This window comes from Podarcis filfolensis (genome assembly GCF_964270895.1).
Source record: "Podarcis filfolensis genome assembly, chromosome: 11".
NCBI lineage: Eukaryota > Metazoa > Chordata > Lepidosauria > Squamata > Lacertidae > Podarcis > Podarcis filfolensis.
Window position 1 is genome coordinate 16413589 of NC_139613.1, and position 19097 is coordinate 16432685.

General features: G+C 44.1%; 1 long non-coding RNA gene across 1 annotated transcript in view; it reads right to left on the reverse strand.

Annotated features, from left to right (window-relative positions):
- Positions 1-4962: 4962 nt before the first annotated feature.
- Positions 4963-19097, reverse strand: part of LOC310744509 — a 33780-nt gene continuing 19645 nt past the window's right edge. The window contains exon 3 of the long non-coding RNA XR_014539585.1: positions 4963-5218. This is a non-coding gene — a long non-coding RNA (uncharacterized lncRNA). The remainder of the gene's footprint in view (positions 5219-19097) is intronic.

Sequence of the window (19097 nt, forward strand, 5' to 3'; positions counted from 1 at the left end):
GGCCCTAAGCCCTTAAAAGGCTTTGGTGCCCCCATATATATCTGATTCAAAATATAAACAATAGTAAACCATAAAATAAATTTTTATTTTTTGAAATGTGTTTTTTTTTAAAGATATTTATTGGAGTTTTACAAAAACATAAATTTAAAAGATCATATAAAAAGAAAGAAATACAATAAAAGAAACATAGAAAAATACATAAAATAAGAAAAAGAAGAATAAAAACAAATCCATTTTTGTAACCCTAACTCATTATCTTATTTCCTTGGCCTCCTCACACCTCCCCTTTTTGTATCCCCATTTAAATAATCAAATCAGCAAATCCTTACCCTCTTTCATTTATCTTAACTCTATATCTTAACATATTATAACTCTATATTTTCCTCCATTTTCAGTTCAATTTTGCATGCTCTTGTTAACTTTGTTGCTAATGCCACTTATTTTCAATCCAACATCATTTTTAACATTCATTAATTTTACAGTGTTTCTGAAGATAGTCTTTAAATTTCTTCCAGTCTTCTTCCACCAACTCTTTTCCCAGGTCTTTTTTGAAATGAAACAAAACCTACTGTAAGATGGAAAATAATGTTTATTTTTGTATACTTCCGCTTTATTATTTGAATTTTTTTTCTCCTACTGTTTCTAATGGCAAAGTCTTATATCAGATCCTCAAAACTAACCTTACGTAATACACCAGCTTCTATACTTAGATGAGATAAAGCACCCAGCCTGCCTTGTTGCATAGTTGTTCTGTTGGGATTTTTAATATACCTCAGCCAAGAAAACGAACACTCAGCAGAGCAATTTGTGACCATTAATATTAAAAATCTGGCAATGGAAAATTTCTGTGGTGCTCCCTTGCCTTAATGTCCTAAGCGTGCTTGTTTTGCTTAATGGTTAATCCAGGCCTCAGTGCCCCGCTTCATCAGTGTAGCAACTCCTAGAATCGGACCATATGCCTGCAGAATTTGTCCCTTTTCTCATTAAAACATCACTTCTGCATGAAAACTATTTGTCACAAGTCTCAACCAGGCAGCAGCTGTGGAATGTCCACCTTGTGTCAGCTTTTTCGGTTGCCATCTGTTTGCTGAGCGAGTCTGTTTAAATTGTTTCCTGGGAAAAGAACTGATTTAAAATAGGATTCTTGCCAGGTCACGGCCATGAGGGCAATTCAAGTGTTAGGTTGAAGAAATCCGGACTTGTGTGCATTCCTTTCTAGTCATGTAGTTCAGCAACAGTTTTGCGTGGTGCACATTACCAAAAAAAAGGGCAGAACGTGCAACGTGCCACTAAATGCAGCCTATTCGAAGGAAGAGGAGCCAGGGCCCTGGCATTATTGATCAAGTGGCAGGGAGAGCCAGCAGTGCCCAGATACTGGAAGAAGCCAAAAAATATTGTGATTTTTAAATGGATAGTGTGGTTTGTTTTACATGTGCACACATACAAACACAGGGCTACTGCAAGCCCCACATTGGGCAAAAGATTTCTGCTTTGCAGGGGGTTGGTCTAGATGTCCCTCATGGTCCCTTCCAACTCAATTCTATGATTCTATTAGGAAGTGAGAGCTGGACCATAAAGAAGGCCGATCACCGAAGAATTGATGCTTTTGAATTCTGGTGCTGGAGGAGACTCTTGAGAGTCTCATGGACTGCAAGAAGATCAAACCTATCCATTCTGAAGGAAACCAGCCCCAAGTGCTCACTGGAAGGACAGATCCTGAAGCTGAGACTCCAATACTTTGGCCACCTCATGAGAAGAGAAGACTCCCTGGAAAAGACCCTGATGTTGGGAAAGATGGAGGGCACAAGGAGAAGGGGATGACAGAGGATGAGATGGTTGGACAGTGTTCTCGAAGCTACCAACATGAGTTTGACCAAACTGTGGGAGGCAGTGGAAGACAGGAGTGCCTGGAGTGCTCTGGTCCATGGGGTCATGAAGAGTCGGACACGACTAAACGACTAAACGACAACAAATTAGGCTATGCTAAGGTATTGCGACTGGCTTGAAGTCACTTAATGAGTCTCACCCTGTATTCCTGGGTCCTAGTTCATTGCTCTAACCCCTAAACAACACTGGCTCCCCAAACTGTCCAAATAGTGTGTTCAGATTTGTTTATTACTTTTCAGAGATGCATCTGACCTGAAAGTAGCCTAGCCCATGCAATCGAAAGTGTCCTTCAGGGCAGGTTAAAAAATGATAATGGGGATGTCAACCACTCATTTTTTCACCCTATTTACAATTAATCTGGCATGGGACCCCTGCAGATTCCCCAAATGTATGGGAAATGTGCCTGTTGTCTTTGTCCATGGAGTTTTCTTGGCAGGGATACTGGAGTGGCTTGCCAGTTCCTGCTCCAGGTGGATCACATTTGGTCAAAACTCTCCACTATGACCTGTCCATCTTGGGTGGCCCAGCATGGCATAGCTCATAGCTTCTCTGAGTTATTCAAGCTCCTTCACCACGGCAAGGCAGTGATCCATGAAGAGGGAGAGACATCGCCTTGCCAACAAAGGTCCGTATAGTTAAAGCTATGGTTTTCCCAGTAGTGATGTATGGAAGTGAGAGCTGGACCATCAAGTAGGCTGATCGCCAAATAATTGATGCTTTTGAATTATGGTGCTGGAGGAGAATCTTGAGAGTCCCATGGACTGCAAGAAGATCAAACCTCTCCATTCTGTAGAAAATCAGCCCTGAGTGCTCACTGGAAGGACAGATTGTGAAGCTGAGGCTCCAATACTTTGGCCACCTCATGAGAAGAGAAGACTCCCTGGAAAAGACCCCGTTGGGAAAGATGGAGGGCACAAGGAGAAGGGGATGATGGAGGATGAGTTGGTGGGACAGTATTCTTGAAGCTACCAGCATGAGTTTAAACAAACTGTGGGAGGCAGTGGAAGACAGGAGTGCCTGGTGTGCTCTGGTCCATGGGGTCACGAAGAGTCGGACACGACTAAACGACTAAACAAATGGGAAATGTGAGTGCATTATTTGTGGAAGCAGGGGATCTGTGTGCGCACTTTCCCCTGAGGTTTTTCTAGTCAGCAGCAGAGAGACAGACAAAGGAAGAGAGAGTCAGAGCAGGTTTCAGGCTCATCTGATGTTCAGTGCATACTGACTCACAGTTGTGCCAGGAGGGTGCGCTGTGGTGCAGAGCTGGCAGCACAAGCTTGACTTGGTGGTTGTTCTCTGGGCGATTCTGTGCTGAAAAGAGATGTGTGTTTCCGTCTTTCTTTGGACAGCTTCATTGCACTCCATGTGTGCTGACCTCTTTGAATTCAATGTTTCTTGCTGTTGTGGATCTAAAGTCTTTTTCATCTTTAGCATCTGCTTTCCTTGTCTCATATTATTAAAATAGCTTGTGTGTCCATACAAATAACCTACCGATGCTTTTGAAGAATTCCAAATTAGTAAAATACATATTGCTTGTTTAATTAAAACAATCTCCTCCTGTTTACACGCACTCCTCACATTTTGCAATACTCCTGTCGATAGAAATAATACTCCGTACCTATGACACAGATCCTGCATATTGCTCTTGGTGCAGATATTGTACAAGCCCCTTGTATACCAGGCGCATCAGTCAGAAGTTTCTAAAAAGTCTCGGTGCTTCTCCAAAACATTTCCTTTCAGCAAATCTAAAAATGGAATCCAACTAGTGTATATAATATATTTTCGACAGACACAAACCTACATGGGAGGAGGTGGGAGGGTGTCACCAAACAGTTAATCCAGTTAACTGTCTAATACTAAATAGCTCAGTTGGTTGGAGCTTGGTGCTCATAACGCCAAGGTCACAGGTTCTTTTTTTTTTATATGCTTTTTATTGAGTTTTCATTTTAAATACACCAACACCAACAAACAAAAACATCAAGTCTTATTACATGTATCCTACTTTATGCTCTGTAGAGCCATTGAATTCCCTCCTTCCCTTCCGCAAGTTTTCTTATTCCAATCTTTAATTCACAGTTTCATTAGTTAAAGATTACACCATGACATAAGATTGACTTCAGTCCTGCTAACGTCTTCAAATTTCTACAGTTCTCACTTATATAAACCATAAATTTACACCATTCTTTTTGGTACTTCATCTCCTCCCGACTGCGAATTCTGTGTGTCAGTTTTGCCATTTCTGCATACTCAAACAACTTTGTCTGCCACTCCTTTACAGTCAGTATCTCCTGTGTTTTCCACTTTTGGGCTATCAATACCCTAGCTGCTGTCGTCGCATACAAATATAGTCTTTGGTCTGTCTTCTTAAAAAGATGTTTAAATATACTTTTCCAAAAAGCCTGAAGAATTGTTGCTAGTTTGATGGGAGAGGATATTAAGAAGACAGGCCAAGGTCACAGGTTCAATCCTCATACGGGACAGTGGCATATCCCTGCACTGCAGGAGGTTGGACTAGATTATTCTCAGGGTCCCCACAAGAACTACCCACGCTGGAAGAGTGGCAGACGAAGGTGATTGACTATATGGGACTGGCCGAGATGACTGGCAGAATCCGTGACCAAGGAAAAGAGACGGTGGAAGAAGAATGGAAGAAATTTAAAGTTTATCTTAAGAACTGTTGTAAAATTAATGAGTGCTAAAATGTCATGGGTAAGGCAAAACAGAATTGCAGTGACAAATAATTGGGTAAGAGAAAAAGGATTAAATAATTGGGTAAGAGAAAAAGGATTAAAGAAAGTGAATTATAAGTAAGTAAAGTGACAAGTAATTGGATAAGAGGAAAAAGATCAGAAATTGTATTATAAGTATTGAAATTAGGGGTTGCTGGGAAAATTTAAAACAGGGATGCAGAAAAGGGAGGTATGGGGAAGTCGTTGAAACAAGGTTCAAGAAAAAGAGGTTAAGAAATTATACGTGTTTATATGTTTGTTTGTTTATGTATTGTCTTGTATTGTTGTTTTTTTTAATATGTGTTGGAAAATCAATAAAAATTTTATATATATAAAAAAATAGATTATTCTCAGGGTCCCTTCCAGCTCTACAAGTCTATGATTCTTTATGTATGGAGGAAAAGAGATAAATCACTCGCTCCTCATTGTACCTTTTCGAGGCAGACCAAAATCCTCCAGCGTCCTGCTCCAAGGACTTCTTTAATATTTAGGCCTCTCAGTCCTTATCACCAGAAGAGTCCAGCTGGATAAGGCCAAAGGTCCAACTAATTCAGTATCCTCTTCTCACAGTTATCACAGTGGTATACCTGATGCACAGTTCCCTGCGAGTTAAGGAGACAGAGAGCAGATTTTTATGGCTTGAGAAAGAAAGCAAGTTCCACTAGAGGGCAGTCATGCCTAAATATCAGCAGAAAATCTGCCTGAAAGCAAATAACTGGCGACCACTTGTACCGTGGTACCTCTGGTTACGAACTTAATTCATTCCGGAGGTCCGTTCTTAACCTGAAACCGTTCTTAACCTGAGGTACCGCTTTAGCTAATGGGGCCTCCCGCTGCCACTGTGCAATTTCTGTTCTCATCCTGAGGTAAAGTTCTTAACCCGAGGTACTATTTCTGGGTTGCGGAGTCTGTAGCCTGAAGTGTTTGTAACCCGAGGTACCACTGTATTAGATACATTTCTAACCAAACTCCATGCTGGGACATGTAATTGTCTCTTGGATTAGACTCATGGATAATTGCTCAGTAAATGCACAGTATAAATTGCAATGTGATGTAGCTGTAATCACCACTGGAGCTTGCATTCCCTATTGTTCATGATTGCTATAATCACTACAGTGTAGTTTTCCAAAATTTACTCCACTTTTTAAAGCCCTGTCCCCAGATGCAATGCCAGTACTAGGAATGGGATGGTGGGTTTACATTTTCTGTCCTTTACCTCTGACACATAGACCTAACAAGCTGAGTTCTTGGTTTTGCATCAGGGCAGTAAGTATAGTCATACTCTTGGAGAGGCAAAATCCCATCTCCTGGATTGTCATAGGTTTTTATACCGGCAGATGTGGCAAAAAGGAGGAGTGAAGGGGAAGACCAGATAAGGTGGTGATAGCAACTCTGTGGCTGTAGTTTTCTGTGTGCTTGTACATTTTAGCAAAAGATGCACTAGCTGTTCAAAAGAAAAACATCCTTACCCAAATGCATTTCGTTCTGGCTCTACTCAGCATAGAGGTCACATCCACACCACACATTTAAAAAATCCTATACCACTTTAACAGTCATGGCTTCCCCCAAACAATCCCATAGTTTGTTAAGGGTGTTGACCCAATGGATTTCAATGGGAAAATAAAATATGTGCTTACCTTTCTTCCCCGGAAATCAGCTGAACCTGTAGCCTGATCCCATGCATATGTGCTCAGGTGTAGAGCCCTCTGAATTTGAGAGAACTGTCTCATAGGTGTGCATGGGACTGCATCCTTAAATATGTTTTAATTTGCTTGGATATTGCTCTTACCAAATATAAATGGGACCACCAGAGGTGGGGATGGATGGATCTGTCAATTTCAGTTCTTTCTGTTTCTCTTTTTTCGGTTCTCTACATTTCTGCAGCAATTTGTGGTCCCCCCCCCAAAAAAAAAATAGCTTTCGAAATTAGTGTTTCTCTTAAAAAGCTCATTTTGTATGCAGTGTCACCTAATATACACCCTTTGCCAAAACACATTTCCCTAATATAATGCATGTTTGTGTTATATTCACTGATATATGCACCTTTTGCCTCAGTCTGTGTGTTTTTGTACACATTACTTTGCTGGAAAACTACATTGCAAAATTCAGAGAACTGCAAATTTCAAATGCAGTTTGTGCATTCTTTCAGAAACTGTGAATTTAGAACATTCACCTTTAAGTATGAACTTAATCAAATTTCTTCCCCATCCCTAACCACAGGAGAAATATGTGCTCGATCTGTTGTCTGCTCTAGTAATTAACATTGAGAACCTAGGCCTGTTTGTTTGGAGTAATCTCCATTGAAATCAATGAAAATACTTCCTAAAGTAGCCATTAATACTTGGATGTAAACTAGGACTCAGCTAGACTGGTAAAGAAAAAGCAATTTGTATGTGTTGTATGTGTGATATAACATTGTGCCAGTAGATGGCGACGTGGACTCCCATTTTTCTCTACCTGTTTTCCTTGTTTAAATTTGCAACACTTTAGACTGAAACGCTTCTTTGATGTGCCTATATCCAGCCCTGCTGTCTTTTCTAGGAGAGTACTGGCATGGGGGAAGGGGTGGGGCAGGGGAGACTGAGGTTTTCGAATTATGGTGCCCTGCCCAGCCTCAGCTGCTGCCAGAATCCAAATAAGAAGCCAGAGGGAGGCATTTCATATATTTTTTCTATACCAGGAGGTGCTTGCATGTGGGAAAATAAAATGTTATAGAGACAGGCAGGATGGAGCTGAGCCACAAAATTATTGGCTTGCATATGGACGACAGTGCCAGTTCACCCCAAGAGAGAAGGATGAGTGAAACTTATGCCATGGACAAAAGGAATATGTGGGATAGGTAAAGGTAAAGGGACCCCTGACCGTTAGGTCCAGTCGTGACTGACTCTGGGGTTGCGGCGCTCATCTCGCTTTATTGGCCGAGGGAGCCAGCGTACAGCTTCCAGGTCATGTGGCCAGCATGACTAAGCCGCTTCTGGCAAACCAGAGCAACGCACGGAAACGCCGTTTACCTTCCCGCCGGAGTGGTACCTATCTATCTACTTGCACTTTGACGTGATTTCGAACTGCTAGGTTGGCAGGAGCAGGGACTGAGCAATAGGAGCTCACCCCGTCGTGGGGATTCAAACCACTGACCTTCTGATTGGCAAGTCGTAGACTCTGTGGTTTAACCCACAGTGCCACCCGCATCCCTATATGTGGGATAGAGTACACATTATTTGCAGTCTTTGATAAGCAGTCTTACCACCTTTTTTGCTGGGCATGCTCCTGTGCCCTTTAACAGCAGCCTGGCCGATTTAACAGCAGAAATGCATCATGTCTTCATGTCAAGAATAGGGTTGCTCAGTGCTATTTTTCTAGAAACCGAGGTGCCAGAACTCAACACAAACACCTCTCTTGTTCTCTTATCATGGCAATGGTGCCCAGCTGAGAGGTGCCAGAATTGAGTTCCAGCTGGAAAAAAGCCCTGGCATCACTTCAATTCCTGTGTGTCAGGCTGCTCTGAAAGGCACAGGAGCAGGGCGAGTTTAAAAGATGGCAACATGAGGCTTGCTTCATTATGAAAAGCCTGTGGAGGGTGTGCTAGGGGGAAAAAGGAGCTGGAAAGGACGGCAAATGGTTTGCTGAAAATGCCGGTTACCTTTTTATTTGTGGCATTTTTAATTTGTTTTGACATTGTTTCTCCTAGAGTAAGAGGAAAGAGGAGTAGAGAAATGCAAGAGACAACCTGAGAGTGGGGTCTATTTTAAGCACACACACCCTCACACTTCTCATTTAGAAATGCTTCTTCAAACCCTAAAATAATCCACGGCAAATGACAAAAGGAGCACCAGATGGTTAAAGAATCACCATGGAGATAATCCAGTGGAATGGTATCTAAGAGGAGTGCAAACAAGATTAAGGCGAGATCTGAAATGGCAAAATTGCATCCTAGAAGTAGCTCAGAGGAAGATGTTTGGCCTGTCCCCAGCGTACATCCTGCATCAGTGCAGAGGGGTGAAAGAACAAAGCAGTGACCATTTGCGGAGCGAGGCAAAGGCGCTGACAAGCTCGCTTGCTGCCTGTCAAGGCCTGTATTATGAGGCTTGGCTTATGTGAGCCCTCCAGAGCTGTATTGGCTTTGTGAACACCATCCTACCCTGCTCAACTCACCTGCGTTCTCAGGTGGAAAGTGTGTGCCACCTACATATTGTCCCTGTGAAGGATGGTCCTATGTGGAGTCCCTCAATGTCAGGAAGCCACGAGGAGGTTCTAAAGGATGGGGAAACTGTGGTCCTCCATATGTGGCTAGAGTACAACTCAGGTGATACCTCGACCACTGGCCTAGGGCTGGTGGGTATAGTCCAATAACACCAGAAAGGGGCACAGATTCCCCAGACAGTTTACTTCTTAGTATAGGCAGTTCTGCTGCCACCTCCATTCTGGAAAACAGCATCCCTGTTGAGATTTGTCCTTTCTGGAAACAATTTGAGACATTTTTTTTTAATCCTACCAGCTTTTCCAGCTTAAGTATTTATTCTGTATATCTTACTTGCTGGAGTGGGTGGGTTTGGTATTGTTTTTAAAGCTATTTTTAGTTGTTTTGAATTGGCTCGAGACTCATGTGAAAAGCTACCCACAAATTAATATAATAGGTACAACAACGCAGGTGGGCAGTTCTTTCCCTGGTGACTTGCTTTCCCTCTGTGTATGTGGAATTAGACAGGACAGTTGTGGAAGTAGCAGGCAGGGAGAAAAACTCAGTGACTTGGGCTGGATCTAGACAGAACAAAGGAGCGTTTCAGTTTAAAGCATTGTAATTTTAAACAGGGAAAACAGGTAGAGAAAAACAGGACTCCACATCGCCATCTGGTGGCACAATGTTATATGGCATATAAAGGTAAAGGGACCCCTGACCATTAGGTCCAGTCGTGGCCGACTCTGGGGTTGCGGCGCTCATCTCGCTTTATTGGCCGAGGGAGCCGGCGTACAGCTTCCGGGTCGTGTGGCCAGCATGACTAAGCCGCTTCTGGTGAACCAGAGCAGCGCACGGAAACGCCGTTTACCTTCCTGCCAGAGAGGTACCTATTTATCAACTTGCAGTTTGAGGTGCTTTCAGACTGCTAGGTTGGCAGGAGCAGGGACCGAGCAACGGGAGCTCACCCTGTCGCGGGGATTTGAACCGCTGACCTTCTGATCGGTGAGTCCTAGGCTCTGTGGTTTAACCCACAGCGCCACCCGCATCCCTTATTATTTGGCATACACAATGCATATAATTCACTTTTTCTTTACCAGTCTAGCTGAGTCCTTGGACATGCAGACAGCACCAAGACAGGAGGGAGATAGAGAGTGAGGCGTTTGGAGAAGGCTTGTTTACTAAGGGTAGAAAAATAGCCACAAAACTGGTGTGGCACCATGGAAGAGAAAGAACTCCAGGTGCAGTTTATTATAAGCCCAATGAATTTTGGAAAATTCTTTCTTCAGGAGCATGTTTTTAGCAACAGTTCTCATGCTGAAGGAATACTGCATAACTCTTGAACACTGCTGCGAAAAGACACTGGGTTTATAATAAACTACATGTTTAGCATCTGGAGTTCTTCCTTTCTCTCTCTTTTGCTTGCTTCATAAGAAGGCCTTTGCTTTACACAATTCCTACCTGAATTTTTAGTCGAAAAATAGGGAAACCTGCAGCACTCCAGGTATTGTTGGACTCAGTGGCGTAGCGTGGGTTGTCAGCACCCGGGGCAAGGCAAGTAATTTGCGCACCCTAACCCATGGATTTGCACCCCCTAACCCGTGGATTTGCGCCCCCTAACCCTAACCCCCAGATGTTGCGCCCGCTGCGGCCGGCCCCCCCTGCACCCCCCACGCTACGCCACTGGTTGGACTCCAGGTCCCTTCAGCCCCAGACAGCATGGGGCCAGCGGTCAGGGGTGATGGGAACTAGAGTCCAGCACCTTCTGGAGCTGGAGCACTACTTGAGTGGTCGCAAACACCACACAAAGCGGTGGCAGCACTGCGGCGAACAAAGAGCTTGGCTGCAGGAGTTGCACCAAGCCCCAACACACACAGCCTTCTCCTCCTAAGGCTTTTCCCTCCCTTATGGGAGTTCTGCACTGGCACAGCAAAATACCACAGGAGGGGGCTGGCATTTCTGTTTGTTCCCCCACAGTGGAAAGCATCATCCAAAGCCTCATCACCAGATTGTCAACACCAGTGCCAGGCTTTGATCATCTGTCCAGGGCGCAGATGGGAAGCCAGAGGCTTCCCTTTTCCCTTTTACACTGGCAGCTCCAGATCCTGAAGGGAAGTTTTCAGCCTGGGAATATTCGTGCGGAGCACCAGTTTGCTCTTGCGGTTCCTTTTGCAGCCGGAAATACATGTGTCAAATCCTGCTGCTGTTGGCTAATGGCCATCACTGGACTGGCTCCTCTCGGTTCCTCTCTGTACCTCCTTTCTCATGAAAACAATTGTTGAGTACATTGGCTGGGATTAAAGGCCTTTTACGTATTTATTTGCAATATTTCTAAACCACCCCATAATCAAAGTTCTCTCTTCAGAAATTGACATAAGGATGCCAAAATGATAAAAATACAAATGGCAGCAGAGCTTAAAATTAACCAGTACTACTCGCAGCACAAGCAGAGTTAAAACTTGCAAAAATTCGGAACTGTCAACGCCTTAAAGGCCTCTAAAAAGTTCTTAAAGACCCTTTAGAAGTCTTCACCTAGCACTGAAAAGGGAGCTTCTCTTGGGAGGGTGTTCTGCAGGACAGACCACAGACAAGATTCTCTTGCAAGCAGCCACCCTCTGAATTTAGTCATGGACGTTCAAACAGGGGCCTCCAATTATGACCATGAGGTCTGGGAAAATATACATGGAAGGAGGTGATCCTTCTGGAGGGCTTTAAACATTAAAACATGTACTTTGGGTTGGCATCACTGGAAACATGTAGGAAGTTATATTATATTATATATGCATTATATATTATATTATATTATATTATATTATATTATATTATTATATTATATTATATTATATTATATTTTATATTATATTATATTAGCCCATCTAGCCTAGGGATGGAGGAGACATTCAATTTGATTTGTATTTATAGCTGAACCTATCAAATCCGCACTTTCTGAAACAATACATGAACTAAAATATTTTGAGCACTACATACACATGCGCTGTTTGTACGTTGTTTCCAATGCATGGAGGCAAGGCAGGGTTAGGATCAGAATGAACAGGTGTGATCTTGCTGCTCCACCACATGTTGATTGTGCCCATTTTGTCTAGAGTATGAACAGGGTCACAGATGTTGCTGTTTCTTAGAGGCTCCTACGCTATATCTCCTAAAATCTAGGACCTCAATCAGTGCTTGTATTCATGCTGTTATTATATCTCATTCTTGAAAACGTGTTGGTTATATTAAGGGAAAACAAATGGGGGGGGGAGAAGAACCCACAAAACCACCTTCTTTGAACTTGAGTGCACTTGAGGCTATGAATTACATTTCCATGCCCTTTTGGCTAAATACCTTATGATATACAATGTGCTCTCAACAGGGATATTGTTGCTTCAAAGTCCAGATTCCATCTGGAAGTGATCCAAAATCTTGTTGGCTGGGCCTAGGAGAGAATAATTTCTGTTCAGTGAAATACATCCCACCCCCCTTCCCTGCTTGGCAAAGGAAATCTTTTTGGAAACACATTTCTGCCTGTTAGCATTAACAGAAATACTGTTTTGTTTTGTTTTTTTATTATATTGCTGTCCTTTGTATGAGCCAGATAAGTTGTGCAGAGACGGCTTGTTGTAAAAGGACCTCTTTAATCAAGAGTTACAATGGTATGCATTAATTACTGTAACCTCTGTTTCCAGTGCAGTAATTTGCTACATGATCCTTTTCACTATGTTGTGATTTACCACAAGGGAAATGAACTGCTTTAAACTATCCAAACCAATCCACCAGTTTCCTTCTCTGAAACAATTACTTGATTAGCTCGATTTAGGACTTTATTGATTTCAGACATTGCAAGTCTCTTGTTCCTCACATAGGACCAAGACATTGGCTTTTGTTTGCATAATGTTTCTCTTTAGTGCTTCCTTCTCTGCTATGCAACCTTGCAGATCAAAGTGAATATATTCTTGCGGTAATTTGAAATGTTGGCTACATTAGTTCCAAAAACTAGAAGTAGGATTGACTGGATTGATTGGCAAAAGTCCTGATATGTGGTATAAAATTACTGAAAGGTCACATGTTTGGACCTACTCTCCCTCTTTGCACGAGCTGTTAGATTCCCTGAAAGACAGTATTCCTGCGCTCCTTTGGATGGCCTCTTGACCCATGCATCATTCATCCTGATTTTCTTGCACAAAGCTTACAAGGTTGTTAATACTCTGTCCAGTCTTTACTGAGCATGTGTTCTTTGTTTATGGGATGGTTATAGGGCAACAAGCATTCCTCTAGATCTTCTGGAGATTTGATTAAAGAGAAGCCTGGTAAACCCTCTGCAATCATTTGTTCATCCCACGATTTGTAGTGCATTTCTGAACCACTAAAAGTCATTTGGGGGGGGGGGGAGTGGATTTGTCGTGCTGGGATGACAGAGTCCTTTGGTCCACTTTAATTGTGCAAGCCTAAACTTCTGGTATGCGCTTGAATCCCACATGCAAAATACTGACAATCTGGCAGCATCCACACAACGAAGACTTTCCAAAATGTGTTTAGTAAGTGATGATTGGAGGGGGCAACAATACATTGCACTGTTGCTCACAGATCTCACCATGGACTTGATACTTGAGTCCTGACTTCCCACGTTGTATCACAAAAATGGTATCAGAAATTTGAGGCTGCTTTATTTACCTTTTTACAAAGTTTTATTGGTTTTATAGTAAAATGACATTAATAAACACCAACAAAACCTGTAGGATGTTACATGTATACATTGGTCACATATAAGATAAAAAAGTGGAGCTGGGAGACTGTCAAATAACTAAGTCATTGAATACTTTGCCAAGATGTCAACTATCCGTGACAAAACCTCACCATAAGTAAGCATGAGTGGCTGGAGGTCTGACATTAACATCACTTCTGTTTACATAGCTGATATATGGGAACCATACCTTGTCAAAATGATCGTGTTTAGTTTGGCCTCTGACACCCTTTCTGTGTTGCATCAAATGCTCAGGAAGAGCCAGATCCCAAATTTTCCCTTCCCATCCCATCAGAGATGGATCTCTGGAGTCTTTCCAATGAGAGGCAATCTCTAAACAGGCAGCAGTAAACAGCATGGCAGTTAAGCCCTTATGTATAAGGGGAGCATCTAGATCAGCATTCAGTTTCACAAGGGCTAAAGCAGAGTTTGGGTTCAATGACTGACCAACAAGGCCGTCACTTTTCTGCAGTCCTCACATCCGATGTCACACCTGAATGAGACCTAAAGTCTAGTTCACTCAGAACAAGCCCTAGAAGAAAGGAACAGGGATGTATGAACAGAAGTTTCTATCCTGTCGTTACATGGGATATTGTCAGGGCTGGTTCAGCTGTAGGTCAGCATGAAGACTCAGATACAAGCAGTAAAGTTGATTCTTTATTCAAGGAAACAGAATACAAGCAGATAAACCTATGGCAAGACTGGCCCCAGGAAAGCCTCCCACTTCCCCCTACGTTTCCTCCCCAACCATTGGGGAGGGGCTCTCTGTGCTCTCTGTACTCTTTGCTCTGCTACATACAAATCTCTCCATGTCCTTGGAGATAAGGAAGGATGGGGGCTGAATACAGTAGGACTGGCAGGCTCCTGTGCATCAGACACCACCTCCTCCTCCGCCGCTGTCCTAGGTCTGCAGTGCTTTCTGCCCCTTCTTCCTCTCTCTCACTCAAGCCTGTTGCTTGTTCAGCATGCTACCATTCTGCCCCACCTCCCTTCATCCTCTGACCTGTGTCCCACCCCCACCCCCACCCCCACCCCCGGCTCTGAACCTTCCTCTTCTGAGGTTTCCCTAGGGGGTTCTCCAGCTGAAACCTCCCACCACTCCTCATCGGCCAGCCAGCCCCTGACAGATACAGACTTGAGGATAGGCTTGTTCCAACTCCCCATGGATTGGTGGAGTACAATGCAAGACTTGCAGGAAAAACTGATTCAGCAATACTCTTCGGCTGGCAGGAGGACGCTGCAGACATATTGTGTATGCTAGCAAAACCTAAACCAGCATAAGGGAAGGGTGACGGGCGGGGAAGCAGACCTTAGTCAGAACCCAATGCTTTATTGAGGGCAAGTCCCACTTCTGATGAAGGTATGTTTCTCACTCCTGCAAAAAGTGTGGCATTATGTTCCAGGTTCAGTCCCTGGCATCTCCAGGGAGGGCTGGGAGATGCTTGCCCGAAACCCTGGAGAGCCACTGCCAATCTGTGTAGACACTACTGAGCTAAATAGATTAATGGTCTGAGCCAGGATCAGGCAGCTTCCCATATAAGGCTTCCCAGCCAGGAAGCACGTTCAGATGATTTGGGTGGCTCCTTCTCCCAAGGAAGTGTGTAATTAGGATGTGTATTTTATCCACAAGGAAATCAAGTGCGGTTCTTCCTATGGCTAAAATGTTAATGTTTAGCCGAGCCTCTGACCAGAGGGAATTGTGCAATAATTGCGGAGGTTACCACCCTTTCTTGTTTGTTTTCTTTAGAAACACATGCTCGTTCTTTAGCCTGGAATGATGGCTGGCTTTGGCCTAGACCATGTGAATGTATACTGTGAAGTGAGAAGCCATCTCTAATCTCTAGGGAGAGGTAATGTGTGGCTGCTGCACTATTGGCTAGAGAGTTAATTGCTACTCTGCTCCAGAGTGATGTTTCTTATACAAGCATCCTCCAGCTTTGGACTGTGGTTTCTGGGCAATGCTGATTAATGCTTCAGGGATTCCTCCACATCTGTCAGCCACAGTATATCCTGCATCAGCAAATTCTAGTGCTGTCCTTCCCTTGGGAAGTTCCACTGTCTATATATTGACGGAAAGAGGGAGATTGATGAAGATAAGAGATACAGGGAGCAGGGGAGAGAGAAGGGGCTTGAGGGAGAGATTCTTGCCCTCCCTCTGCCCACCAGGGATGTGTGACATCTGTGTGCAGAGGAATCTATTTCAAATCATTTTTTTCTATGCAGATTTTCATGGGGAAATGGCAGCCATTGCCACTTGTGCTGCCAATCTGTCAATATTAATGACTTATTGATTCAAGTCATGGCTGCATGTGCATTGTACCCATCACAGTCACACTGCATCATGCAGCTTATAGTCTTGGCAGAAAGATTATCACGTGATTCCGCAAGACTTATTTGCAGCGTGAAAACTTTAAAATATTGCAGGGAGGAAAACATCATGAGAATACAGAATTCCTCTCAGTATGGCATCAGATAAAGCTCAACCACTTTCCAATGAAAAAGAATGCACTGGATAAGTCTGCCAGCTTTTTCAGGATAGTAACCCATTTTCAAAGGGGCTGAAAATCTCCAACGGAATCCCAGTTTGATTGTACTTGGGTGACAGCGATAGTGTCTGCCATGAACTTACTGCAAAGAATGGTGCCCTGGCTGTGTGTGAACTCACATTTAATGATACACTGATGAACCCATTGCTTCCAACAGGCCCCTGTGTTTTCCAAATCAAATGGATTTGACAGACGTTCTGACCACTGCATACCAGTGTAAAACTACGCAGTCTGCTTCTCTGCAAGTTTCTTGCAGACACTCTTCCCATTTCCTCTCTTGTGGTGGAGCCAGCTGGCTACCTTAAAGCTGAACGCCTGCAAAAGTCTCAGGTCTTGAAGCAACAGAACCTTTTTTGCCTTTTAGACTGGACGGGTCTTCCCTCTGTGTTGCAGATGTCTACTTCAGTGCTGTCGCTCCATCCTTATTGTGCATTTATAGCGAAATATGCTTACAATTGCATAGGGAGGTTACACGTGATTCAGCTTTCAATGCTGCTTGCCCCTGCTAAAGTTCAGGGGCAGACATTTCCCACCAGCACCTATTCTGTAAATTGCAGCTGAAATCCGGTCCCCTTTTATACCACAAATATGCTGTGGTGAGGGAGGTTGCTCTACTTTCGTTGTGCTTGTTAGGAGTAAAGCGACAACGCTTGCAATGACCTACCTGGACCAGTGGGGGGGATTCATGTTCACCTCTGTAGATGACAAGCTGTGCAGCACTGGCCTTAGCATTGAGCCAGATAAAGAGGTGGTTAAATGCCACTTTCAATCCATAGCACACAACATTTCAGAAGGAGAAATCGGGACACACATACCCAGCACCATCTCCATCGCTTGCCCGCTTGCTTGCTTGCTTGCTTGCTTTCCCCTTGAATCTTCTCCTGCCTCCGCCACAGCCTCCCGTGGTGGTCAGCCCAGCCTCCCAGAGGCACTTTGGCACGCAGTGGCGTAGCGTGGGTTGTCAGCACCCGGGGCAAGGCAAGTAATTTGCGCCCCCTAACCCGTGGATTTGCGTCCCCTAACCTGTGGATTTGCGCCCCCTAACCCTAACCCCCAGATGTTGCGCCCGGTGCGGCCGGCCCCCCCTGCACCCCCCACGCTACGCCACTGTTGGCACGACCCTTTGATGATTGCCAAAGGTGATCATGAAAAGGTCACAGCAGAGCAAAGCCGCTTTGGTGCGACCCTTGGATGATCGGCAAAGCAATCCCGGAAGGCACACTGACTTACACCAGGGTGCCAGTCCAGAAGCCAGAATTGGCTTCTGTGATCTGGGATGTCCCGCTTAAACCAGAACAGTTACAGGGTATGTCAATGTTCTTGCAGCTCTTGCACATCTAATAATTATTTGGGCTCATTTTTGGACATATCTCGTAATTGCCTTTAAACACTGTGCTCTGGGACTCAGAATACATCAGATTAGATGTTTGGCCTGGCGCACAAACCTTTCGGTTGTTTCTCTGGACCTTATGGAATGCATGCTTCCTGTTTCACCAGCAGGTCAGGACTTTCAGTGTGGCCAGAGAATCACCTAAACACAATTAGGCCGACACTGCTGGTTGCTGTAATCTCTCCCTCCCCTCCCCTGCCCTGCTCTCACAACTCAGTGGAGATGCCGGCAGCGTCCCTTGCTTTTCATTTCTGTTTCATTTGGGACAAATTCAATCTGATAACGTTACCCACAATATGTCTGTTCCCTTAAGAAACTTGGAAACATTCCAGGGAGCTTTGTGGGTCAGTTAACAGGATGTGCGCAAGGCCAACTTGACCGCACAAGCATTCCAAGCAATTGCTGGAGGTGTGATTTGTTTTTGTAAGGGCAGCAGCTCGCCCTCTGGTTCAAGGTGGCCAAGGGAAATGGAGGCAGGATGCAATCTAGGCACACAGGACACTTCTTGTGATTGTATAGAGGAACTCTTCTCTCCTTGCTGATGTACAATACTGTGCGTTCTAAAGGGTGCACCAGAATCCTTTCAAACAATTCAGGGGACCCCAAGATACAGCTCTCATAAAGGGAACCCTGACCATTAGGTCCAGTCGTGGCCGACTCTGGGGTTGCGCGGTCATCTCGCTCTATAGGCCGAGGGAGCCGGCGTTTGTCCGCAGACAGCTTCCGGGTCATGTGGCCAGCATGACTAAGCCGCTTCTGGCAAACCAGAGCAGCGCACGGAAACGCCGTTTATCTTCCCGCCGGAGAGGTACCTATTTATCTACTTGTACTTTGACTTGCTTTTGAACTGCTAGGTTGGCAGGAGCAGGGACCAAGCAACGGGAGCTCACCCCGTCACGACCTTCTGATCGGCAAGTCCTGGGCTCTGTGGTTTAACCCACAGCGCCACCCGCGACAGCTCTCATATTGCATGCTAAAAAAAAAAAAAAACCATTGCAGAGGATCTGGCAGTGCAACTCTGGGCTGACACATACTATCTTACATTAACTGCCCTTGAGTTATGCTACAGGATACCTGGGAAGTCATGTGTGCTGCCTTTTGTAAGAAGTTTCTTCTCTTTAATGTTAGAGCATCCTGGAATTTTTTTTTAAAAGCACATACAGCTTTCCCTTGCAGCAAGGCTATTTTCACAACAGCAGCAGCCGAGCATCCCCACCTCCCTTATCAGGATTTCACATTATTGTGGCTAGTTTGGGCTAGTGCACTAACAGAGGAAAACATCTGGGTTTTTGAGGCCCCAAGTAGAATAGAAATCTATCTGAAGCAAAGTATGTGATGTGCCAAAAAAAGTTACATTAGTCATCTACCCTATTATAGCAAAGTGCCTTTGGCCTCAGTTACCTTATACACCGTTACTTTGGTTCTCAAACTTAATCCGTTCCGAAACCAAAGTGTTTGAAAACCAAGGCATGCTTTCCCATAGAAAGTAATGCAAAACGGATTAATCCATTACAGACTTTTAAAAACAACCCCTAAAATAGCAATTTAACATGAATTTTACTATCTAACGAGACCATTGATCCATAAAATGAAAGCAATATTTAAAGTACTGTACTATAAAATAAATAAG